Source organism: Pinus tabuliformis, chromosome 3_2 (assembly GCF_031772625.1).
Source record: "Pinus tabuliformis cultivar Carrire ecotype Pingquan chromosome 3_2, CPIR1, whole genome shotgun sequence".
Classification (NCBI taxonomy): Eukaryota; Viridiplantae; Streptophyta; class Pinopsida; order Pinales; family Pinaceae; genus Pinus; species Pinus tabuliformis.
The window spans coordinates 686,484,503-686,496,518 of NC_142302.1; the positions used below are offsets into that span (position 1 = coordinate 686,484,503).

The 12,016-nt window shown below is 31.2% G+C and overlaps 1 protein-coding gene and 1 long non-coding RNA gene across 2 annotated transcripts in view; both read left to right on the top strand.

Moving 5' to 3' along the window:
- LOC149182502 (uncharacterized) overlaps positions 1-3,410 on the top strand; it is a 42,133-nt gene extending 38,723 nt beyond the window's left edge. Inside the window, exon 3 of the long non-coding RNA XR_016257140.1 lies at positions 3,042-3,410. This is a non-coding gene — a long non-coding RNA (uncharacterized LOC149182502). The remainder of the gene's footprint in view (positions 1-3,041) is intronic.
- LOC149182501 (agamous-like MADS-box protein AP1) overlaps positions 1-12,016 on the top strand; it is a 292,710-nt gene that overhangs the window by 150,714 nt on the left and 129,980 nt on the right. The gene's annotated exons all lie outside the window — the stretch shown is intronic.

The window sequence follows — 12,016 nt, forward strand, 5'->3', positions numbered from 1 at the left end:
TGTATTCATTTATGTTTTTTTTTTTTAAATGCAATTTAACACATCACGAAAATAAAAGGTCTTGGAAGGGTCCTTCATCACATCCAGACCTAGATCAATTAGATAATGTATTTTTAACTTTAATATATTCGTTAGGAAGATTAATGAATAATTGCATATTTGTGAAAAATATTATTTATTTTTGTGGAATATTATGAGAATATTGGGCAAATTATGAAGATTTGGAGGAGATAATTTAGGGACTTTCTCCCTACTACAGGAGGATCACTATTAAATAATAAATCAAAAAAATATTATGGAATTATGGCACAGATTGTGGAACTCCAATGATTGAGAAAATCTAGGAATGTGTTCCCTGCCTATTTAATGTAGATTCCTAGTATTGGGAACCATATCCACTGATGAAGGGATTTTGGTGGGGAAAAATTCCTCCATTCATGGGGAATGATTCCTAATCATTTTTTATAAGTACCAAGTCTAATTTTCCTTTAGGGCGAGATTTTCATTAGTGTTGTTGTCAAGAGAACTCATATTTCTGTAGTTCCATTGTATTTTCTTGCAGGGATGTAATTGTATTGCTGAAAATAATGAACATTCGTGTCATGTTCAACTTCTAAATCTTGTTCTCCTCCACCATAGGTCTCCGATTTTCCTTTTGCTTGGCCATCCCAAGAGCCGCAGAGCCCTTTTGTATCATTTTTTTTTCCTTATTTTCACTTCTTATTCATATGCATCTCTTGTTTTTATTTCTTTCTACTTCTGCATTTAGTATTAACGATTTCTTGTTGTAAGATTGGGTTAAATGGTTGATGTAAGTTGTTTTGCAGTATCAAATGTATCATTTCATCATTTTAAAAGCTTTGGAAGGTCATAGTAATCATTGAGCTACCTGGGTTAACTTTCTTATTCCCAAATCTATATTTTTGGAACTTCTTTGCGGCAAAGAACAATAAATTTCTGCTATTTTTTAGAGCATGCTAATAGCTTCAATTGAGTTCGTTCCACTTGAATTAGATTAAAAAAACATTCTATTCAATAAAAAAAATTACCGCATTGAAGGTTCACTTGATTAGGTTAGGCATTTGATGGATTTACTAGCTTACTAGTTCTCGAATTTCTAGATTTTAGACTAGTAATTTTCTGCTATTTTTTAGCATGGGTTAACAGAGATATTTTTGAGTGATTCCATTTGGAATGGAGACCTAAGACATTCTAGTAAAAAACATTGTCCTATCCAATTGGATTTGATTTCTTGGTCATTCGATGAATTATAATTTCGTATATTAAATTTGTAACGTCTTGTAGTAAAACAAGGGATCCTGTAGGAGAACTAGGGGATCTTGTACGAGAACTAGTACATTTTATAGGAAATCCTGTAGCAGTTTTCTTTGAGCCTAAATTGAGAAAAATCATCATTGAAGTTGGGATTGGGCCTCTACTTGACCTCCAAGCCATCAAAATCATTGTACCCCTCTTCCTCCACACTTGTCTCCCCTGCCAAAGATCAAGGAAAGATTAGCATTTGCATTTATAAAGTAAAACGATGAAAAAAAACAGGCCTTTTATATTTACACATGCACACATCAGTCAGTACTCTTTAGATCAAATTTCATGCTTAGATTAATTAAAACATCACATGTGACAAATAGGGTTAAAATAGGGTTGTTTTTCAAGAAAAGTGTGTTAATAAGTAGGTAGAGGATTTCATGTTACTTTACAAGCACTTTTAAATTTAGTCTTTCATTCCTGCAAATAGGCAACATTTCTTTTCTCTCATGAAAGAAAAAGGACACATTTTATGATGCACATATAGTGCTGATACCTCTTAATTTTGTATGAACCCCAGGTTTATAATTAAAGTCTGTAGCCTTGGGAGTTGCAACATTCTTATTGCAATACCGAGAGTCATCATTAGTTTCATCCCGGAAGTGTTTTAATATGTCAATCCCAAAAGTATTGCAAGAGCATGTCAGTGAAGGATAAGTGCACCTTTGATTGTCATAAAGGTTCCAAAATAGTCCCAAATGTGTGCTTGTACTACTAGCTAGCATTTGCCTATGTGGCAAGCTTATTTTCTAAAGTCCTACACATATATTCTAACCTTAGTGCAGGATCTCTATGTAGTGCGAGAACATGACAATCTACATTAACATCATTTTAATGAACATTAGTCCTAATAAATGCATATAAAGACGTTATTTTTTAGATAAAGTACAAATCAAGCACAAATATTCCCTATTGCATCAAAACAATATAGAATTATAAGATAGAAGTTCATAAGCTCGTAAAACAAGGGAATAACCAAGAATCATATGGGTAAAAAAATGCATTAGATATAAAAATTTTGAGGTTTGACAATATGTGAGAGATGTTCTCAATGATAGATGGTTTCTTCAGATATTATAAAGTGATAGTGGAAGAAACAGACTATTTGAAACTACCTTCAAAACAAGGTGGGGAACTTTTCCCTATAAGAGTAATGCATTCATACTTATCACCATCAACACTACTTTTCAAAGGGCTATGGACATCACCTTGCATAGCCTGATTGGACAGAGTGTGGTGGTATATTTAGGTGACATGACTGTATTCTCAAAGAAAAGATCATATCATGTGCATTATCTAAAGAAATGTTTGTGAGTGATGTCGCAAGTATGGTATTTATCTCCATCCCAAAAAGAGCATCTTTGGTGTGCAATAACGCACTCTATTAGGGCACACAATTGCAAAAATTAGAATCAAAGCTCATGAGGAAAGGGTCAAAGCCATAGTAAAAATCCCTTTTCCTGTAGACAAAAAGGTTACACAATACTTTATTGACCCTCAATTTTGGTCATTTTTGTTTATCACAAGCCCACTTATGTAATCATGTTCCACGCTATCCCACTTACATATGCTTCATTTTACCTTTATTTTTTATATTTAGGTAATTAGATTAAGCTTTTCAATTTTTAGAAAATTTTGTAAAAATTGGGTTTTAAAATTAATTTTAGATTGCATTAAAAATTCCCGTAATAGCTCCATTGAAGTGATATGTGCAGGACACCTCGACGCGAGCTGAATGCATATTTGGAAATATTAGGAACCACAGATGAGTGAACATATATTGGTTTGGTCAAACTAAATAAATACATGTCCGTTCAACGCTGGACAAACTTGACTTGTCACTAATAAATCCTTATTAAAAAGGGGAAATTTTAGGATTTTTTTGGAATTCTTGCAGATTTCTTGTAACTAATGGATGAATTTGACGTCATGAAGTGGGATAACATTAATGATGGTTTTTTTAGACTTTTTAGCTTATATGGTTATTATTTTTCATATTCAAAGAGAGGCATTCATAGTTAGAACATGTAGAAAAACTTGAAGATTATTATTTTGAGATAATTGAAGACAAAGCTTTTGTTTCATGATTTCTTTGCATTTGTTGGAGTGAATGTGTTGTTGTATCTGAGCATTTTAATAGTGTACCAGCAAGGTTGGAGGACCCCCATACCAAGCTAATTACACTTTGTTGTATGATGTTCATATTTGTGCATATGTTAGTTTAATTCTTCATGTTTATTATATTCATTTGCTCTAAATATTTTTAAATATCTTTAATGTGAATTCATTTGATGGCCATGTGCTAAGTGAAGATTGCTTCCTTTTAGTAATTAGCTTGAATGTGGAAGGACAACCGGATCTTTTAGAAAAGAGCCTATTTTCCATGAGCTAGGACAAAAATTGAACAAGATTCACTTCTTTCAAAGTTTTCCTAGATTAAATTCTTATGCTTTCATTACATTATTTTATGTTTACTTAGATATTGGAAATGTCATTATAGAAATATTGAGGAAAGACAACCAAGTCTCTTAGAAAAGAGCCTCTTCTTTGTTTTCTCAAATAGTCTAATGTCATTGACCAATCATGTATGCTTTTATGGAATAGACTCAAATATTTTCGCTTAGTTGTCTAGAGTGATTTATATTTATAATATGCATTCTCGTTCTCATAACTACTTTGTATATTATTTCTTATCCAAAAATCCATAAATTGTGGTTTGCTTCTAAGATCACAAACCTAGATTGATAGTAAAATACATGCATCAATTTACAAAATAAATTAAGATGACATTTTCGGCGCCATTGCCGGGGAAACATATTTTGGATATAACTAATTAGGAAGATCATTAAAAAAAATTAATAATAATAAAAACATAAAAAATAAATAAGATTTTTCATTATGGTTATTTATGTCTAGATATAGAGATGAAAAGGGTAGATACATAAAATAAGAGCCCCCAACAACTAAACCATTGGTAGAAGCATGCCTACCTCCATTAGAATTAAGTACAACAATTGCTGGAATACCAACTTTGGAACAATTAGAGGAAATACAACTTTTAGGACAAAGGTTAACTCTTGTTGAAAGACAAACTTTGTAAGCTTATGAAGTGAAAATAAGACAAAAACAAAAACAAATACCTTCCATAGGAAGAGAAAGAGAGACAAGAAAACCAATTGATCATCCTATTCTTGAACAAATAGATTAGCCTATCTTTGAACAAATAAAACAAGTTGAATCTTAAGTTGTTACTTAAACATTTGAAACTAATGAAAAAGATATGGTAGAAGAATGGAAAGGATATATGATCTTGACTCTAGAACAAAAATTACAATATGAAAAGAAAAAAAAGAATGGCAAAGAAGAAGATAAGAAGAAGCGAGAAGAGAAGCAGAAAGGAAAGAGAAGAAGATGTCAAAAGAGAATATGATCATAAGAGAAGACAAGGTGAAGAAAATGATAATGGAGCTAATTTTAGATTACTAATTCTAGGTACTAGAGAAATTCTTAGAGAAGAAATAAAAATGAAAAATATTCCACCATTTTTACCAAATTTTTATGGAATGTCTTCTAAAGGTCCTGATCCATTCATGTTTGAATTTTATATCTTATCTAGAACTTATGGTTACACTGATGATACACATAATCTTCACCTTTTTCTGCTACTCTTAAGAAATATCAAGCCTATTGTAGGCCTAGAGATTCAGAAGAAGATATTTTTAGAATGTCTCAAAAATAAGATGAGAATTTGGAAGAATATTTAGAACGATTTCTTTACAACCTGCGAAAATCCAAACAACATTCTCTAAATCTTGATACCATTAGAACATTTTTGCTCAAAGGAATACGAGACAAATATCTTGACATTATCAATGTGATGGGTAAATAAAACATTTCATACCTACCATTTGATGATATTGTTGAATTATATCAAAAGTACTCCAAAGGTAGAACCAAAACATGAAAAATAGATATAACTTCCAAAGCTTCTAAATCAGCAAGAGGAGTGACAAGAGAAGAAATAGGTAGTTTATTAGAAGACTTTAAAATAGATCTTTTGAGTACTTTAGGAACACAAGTTGATGTATTAAAAGCAAAGAATAAACAACGAGAAAAAGAACAAACAATGTCAATCTTTTGTCCTAAGTGTAGTAAGAAGCATCTTTTACGAGAATGTCCTTTGGATAATATACATGTTTGTGGACTATGTACAAAAAGTCATGTTATAGACGATTGTCCAACGTTAAAAGAGTTGTAAGCAAGTCAATTAGAAGAAACTCAAGGATTTTATTATATGGCACCAAGAAGAGCTTGGAAACCACATTTTACAATTACATCTCAACAATTTCATCAATAAATTCCCCAAAATTTTCAATATAAAAATTCATGGAATACTCCTATACCATGGCTGGTTTGGCTTCCTCAGCAAAACCAAAACCAACCTTCACAAAGTTGGCGACGATATGCTTATGGATCCCAACCTCCTCAACAATTTTACCCTCAACAATATCAATCTTATTAATCAATATCAACAACCATATCCTCAACAATCATTCACATATCAACAATGCCAGAAATCCACTCAATCAAATTCGTTTACACAGCAATCAATGCCTGCACTAACTCAACCTCAACAAATTCAACTTCCTTCTGATCAACCACCACCCAGACCAACTCCATTACCGTCTCAGCTAGTAGCAAATCCCCATAATTAAGTGAAAATGTCGTCATATGATATGGAGGAAGCAACATTATTTCCTACATATTCTATTTCTCCTATTCAAGACATCCACTTGAGGTTTGAAAAATTAATACAAAAAGATTCTCCACCAATCATAAAAGAACAAATTGAAGAAGGAGAACAATCTAAAAAATCTATTCGAAGGGATCAAATCCAGAAAAGTGAAACTATTATGACTCAAACACCAGCTTTACCAGAAAGGTTAGTGGATCATAAACCTTGAATTTCTCATCCTGGATTTTATATTATAGATCAATTAAATAATACTTATGTCAAATTCCTTTTTTCAAACCATTAAAGAAATTCCAATTTATACAAAAACAATAAAGGAATTATGTATTAAGTGAAATCACAAAAAGGAAAGAGATCCACCCACAATACAAGTCATTGGGAAATTAGCTACTCTCATGTCTACAAAAACAAAAATTCAAAAATATATTGATCCTGGAATACCTATGGTTAACATTTCAATCAATAATTTTTCAGTTCCTAAAACTTGAATGGATATAGGAGCTGCTATAAATGTCATAACAACAGAAACTACAGAGTATTTAAAATTGCCAAATATTTGACCTACTGCTACAATTTTAAAACTAGCAGATAGATCTAAAGTTGTACCAGAAGGAATACTTGAGGACATCATTGTTTCCTTGGATTCATGGGAATACTTTGTAGACTTTTCGATCTTGCAACCAAAAACAAATCTAGGAGGCCATCCTTTAATTCTTTGCAAACCATGGTTAGCCACAACAGATGCATTCATTGGATGCATATCAGGAATCATGATCATAGCACATGGAGATGAAAGGAAACATATTACTCTTTATCCTCATGCTCAATCTCCTTCTTTACTATCATGGCTTGATGATGAACAAGAAAATAATCAACTTATTTTAAGCATTAATCAAGCCTTTAATTTTAGGGAAGAGGAAGAAAATGAGGATTTTATAGACCTTTTTATCTTAGAACTTGATATTTTTGAACAACTATGAATAACATAGTATGAAGCTGCAAATCATCTTTTAAATCAATGTTTCAAGAAAATTTTACTATTCAATCATTACAAAATTCATTTGAAATCATTTTTCGTGTCAACTCAATTACCAATACTGAAAGAAAAATCATTGAATTTAGTCCTCGAAAGAATTTAGATATTGGTAATAATCTATAATCATCACAATAACAACAAATAATTGCATTATTACAGAAGTATTCAAAAGATTTTTCCTGGGACTATACAGACATGCAAGGAATCCATCTAAAAACATGTATCCACCTCATTTACACAGATGAAATAATAAAGTGAATAAGACAACCACAAAGAAGAACGAATCCAATGATGAAAGAGATAGTGAAAGAAGAATTGCAAAAACTATTACAAGTAGGATTTATCTACCCTATCTCTAATAGTCAACGGGTTTCTCCTTTAGTTGTGGTATCAAATAGAAATGAAAAATTGATAATACATGTAGACTATACGGAACTGAAAAAACAAAACATTGAAATATCATTTCCCACTACCATTCATTGATCAAGTACTAGATTCATTAGCAGGGAAAAAGTTCTTTTCCTTTTTTGATGGGTTTAGTGGATACAATCAAATCAAGGTAGCATTAGAAGATCAGGATAAAACTATATTTACTTGTCCATGGGGAACATATTCTTATAATGTTTTACCTTTTAGACTATGTAATGCACTTGCTACATCTTAAAGAGATGTCTTAGCTATTTTTGTAGATTTTATACATGAAAGTCTTGAAGTCTAGATGGATGATTTTACTGCTTATGGAAATGCATTTGATGATTGTTTAAATAATCTTGAAAATGTTTTAAAAAAATGTATACAGACAAACTTATCCCTCAGAAATGAAAAATGTTTTATGATGCTAACTGAAGGGATAGTTTTGGTACACCACATTTCTTCTTCTGGAATTAAGGTAGACCCAACAAAGATACAAGTCATTGTAAACTTAATGCCACGAAAAACACAGAAAGAAGTAAGAATTTTTTTGGGATATGTAGGCTACTATAGAAGATTCATTGAAAACTTCAGTAACATAACTTTACCCTTGTTCAAACTACTTGCAAAAGACCTTGAGTTTCAATGGACTACAAACTTTGAAAATGCTTTTGAAAAACTGAAAGAAAAATTCTTTGTAGCACCCATTCTGAGATAACCAAATCGGTCATTGCCATTCCATATATCTACTGATACATCAGACACAACTATAGGAGTATATCTAGGACAACCGTAAAATTACTTTAACTATGCCATTTATTTCATAAGAAAAAAATTAACTACGGTAGAATTAAACTACAAAGTAATTGAAAAATAAATGATAATTGTTATGCATGCAGTCAATAAATTTAGACATTATATAACGAGTTATCAATTATTTTCCCATACAGATCATTCAACCATTAAATATTTAATGAACAAAATAATTACCAATGCCAAAATTACTAGATGGCTATTATTAACGCAAGAATTTATTATCATTGTTTTAGATCGACCATGAAGAGATAACCAAGTAGCAGCTTTTCTATCAAGACTTCATTCTTTTGACGATCTTATACTTGTGTCAGATAACTTCCCTGATGACCATCTATTTGCTATAACAAGTAAAACCCCATGGTTTGAAGATATAGCTTATTATATATCATATGAAATATTACCATCTCATTTCACTAGCAAGTAAAAAAATAAAATAATTAGAGACAGTGCAAGATACACTTGGATTAATGGAGATATTTCTTGTACTGGACCTGAAATTTTAATTAGGAAATGTATAAGAGAAGATGACATTATTGATATTCTAAAAGAACGTCATGATGAACCATCTGGTGGTCATTTTGTAGGGAAGAGGACAACATACAAGATCTTAAATCAGGGCTACTATTGGCCATCACTAATTCAAAGACTTATGCTAAAATATGTGATAGCTGCCAATGAATAGGTAGGCCTCTAGTTTCATATGAGAGTCCATTGAAACTACAAGTACTCATAGATCCATTTGAATAATGGGCTCTTGACTTTGTGGGTCCTATCAACCCAACATCAAATGGTAAGAAGTAGATCCTAGTATTTACTAACTACGTAAAAAAATGGGCTAAGGCTAAAGCAATGAGAAAAGCAACAAAAACTGTCGTAGTTTGTTTTCTTTATGAAGAAATATATGTAAGATATGGAGTTCCAAGGCAGATTGTCACACATCAAGGGACACAATTCACCTTCAAGATTGTTCGAGACCTAACAGAGAAATACAAAATCAAGCATAGGAATCAACAAAAATGGTACTTGAGAACATCATGGCAAAGATAGCGATCATGCATAGAAAATATTGGTCAGAGAAGCTAAATGAAGAACTATGGGATTATAGGATAACATGTAAAAATACTTATGGATTTAGTCCCTATTAGCTTATTTATGGAAAAGAAGTCTTCTTTCCAATTGAATTTGAGATCCCTACATATAAACTTGTAGCAGAATTGGGACTAGACCTAACAAAAGCACAACAATAGAGAATAATGCAGCTCAATGAATTAGACGAGATAAAAAAACAAGCTATAGAACATACATCTCTAGTTCAGCAACAGAGAATTAAATGACATGAAAAATTCACAAAAATATTTCTTTCATAAAGGAGAATGGGCACTACTTTTTGACTCTAAGTTCAAATATTTCAAAGAAAAATTTACTACTCATTGGCTTGGGCCATATGAAATAGAATAAATCTTTGACAATGGAGGAGTAAAGATAATGACAATTGATGAAGCAACAAATTATTTTCTGGTTAATGGTCATAGACTAAAAGTTTATCATAAGCCTATAAACAAAGAAGACTTTTTGAAAATAGTTTTAGAAGACAATGATATAGAAGTACTAGAAAAGCATAGCAATATGCCTTCCATACTTCCAGAAAAAATTAAAAAAAAAGTTAAAAAATAATAAAAGAGTTTGGTTGTGAAAATTCATGATACTGGCACAATACAAAATCAAATTCATATTGGAAAACGAACATGTTGGCCAATATGAATTCTCTTTCATGTTTTTCTTTCCATTTTCATTTTTACAGGATCATTCTCCAAAATTTAAAAGACTTGAGGACAAGTGTCAAGATCAACAAGGGGGGAAGATTCATAATAAATCCACAAACCATGTAGTTCTTTGATATCAAGAAGTCATTCTATAGAAGGGACTTGAACAAGATCAATATTATATATAGAAGGGACGTGCATCAACATTTATTAGTAAGGGACCTGAACAAAATTAACATCAAATGGACATGAAGAAACTGCAAAAATCTATCGATAATCCATTATTGACAAGAATTCATTTTGAAAAATCAAGTGATGAAAAAAGAGTAATGAGTTATCAAATCAAAGGAAAGAATTGTAAGTTTAAAATAATTTTTAAAGCCCTTTATTTTGACTTTTTTCCTTAGATTGATATCTTAGTTTAAAAACATGAATATGCAAATTCCTAGCCATATATATTATATCATTACCTTACATATTTATTCATCCATTATTCCACCATACATTCACACCTCAACTATATGATTTACATAGTTTTACAAATCTTGTTGACCACATCCCCTTCCTTTTGATTTGTGTATACAACCAAGAAGGATTAGGTTATGTATGTACAAAATAAAAATCAAAAAATTAGTATGATTGTAAAGATATTTGATTTAAAATGACCTAAACTATTGTCATTTTAAAATAAAATACATGAGAGGATATGATGAAAAAAGGACAAAAGACTACAATGATAAAAACATAACAAAGTAACATGCACATAATGGTTGAAAATGCATGAAATATAAATCATAGCCTAAAGTCCTCATAAAACAAATGTTGAAGGAGTACAATTGTGGCAACATCGAAAATCGAAATTAAAGGGATAATTCAAAACAGTGAAGTTTTTTTTTCTTTTTGAAAGGCATGCTCTATGGCCACCATAGCCAATTCAACTCATAAGCATAGAGAATTCACGTAGAGAAGAGATACTTTTGAGCCGTAGAGGAATACTCTGAGCCGTAAAGGAATACTTTGAACTGTAGAGAATAAGTTGTAAAATTTTTGCAAAAGCTCTGATCAAAGAAATTATTGAGCTATGGAAATTGTGAAATGAGCATCATAAGACCCTGTGCTGCGTAGAAAACAAGAGAAGTACCGAGAAATAAGTGAAGAACTGAGTAACATGGAGAGTTAAAGAGGAATTTAACAATGCTTTAAAGAAGGAAGAAATTTTTCCAGGCTCCAATGTAAGCCACGAATTACACAAAGAATCCCTTAAATTACGTAGCGACTCCCAGTGAAGGTAAGCATAGGTCCCCTCAGAATTAAAAAAATGATTTGGAAAATCGAACTTCATATTTTGTTGAAATGTGTCACATGAGACTTTAGTTCCAAAATTGTTTTGCTATTGCTGTCTTCAAAATCTTTCCATTTTCATTTTTACAGGATCATTCTCCAAAATTTAAAAGACTTGAGGACAAGTGTCAAGATCAACAAGGGGGGAAGATTCATAATAAATCCACAAACCATGCAGTTCTTTGATATCAAGAAGTTATTCTATAGAAGGGACTTGAACAAGATCAATATTATATATAGAAGGGACGTGCATCAACATTTATTAGTAAGGGACCTGAACAAAATTAACATCAAATGGACATGAAGAAACTGCAAAAATCTATCAATAATCCATTATTGACAAGAATTCATTTTGAAAAATCAAGTGATGAAAAAAGAGTAATGAGTTATCAAATCAAAGGAAAGAATTGTAACTTTAAAATCATTTTTAAAGCCTTTTATTTTGACTTTTTTCCTTAGATTGATATCTTAGTTTAAAAACATGAATATGCAAATTCCTAGCCATATATATTATATCATTACCTTACATATTTATTCATCCATTATTCCACCATACATTCACACCTCAAC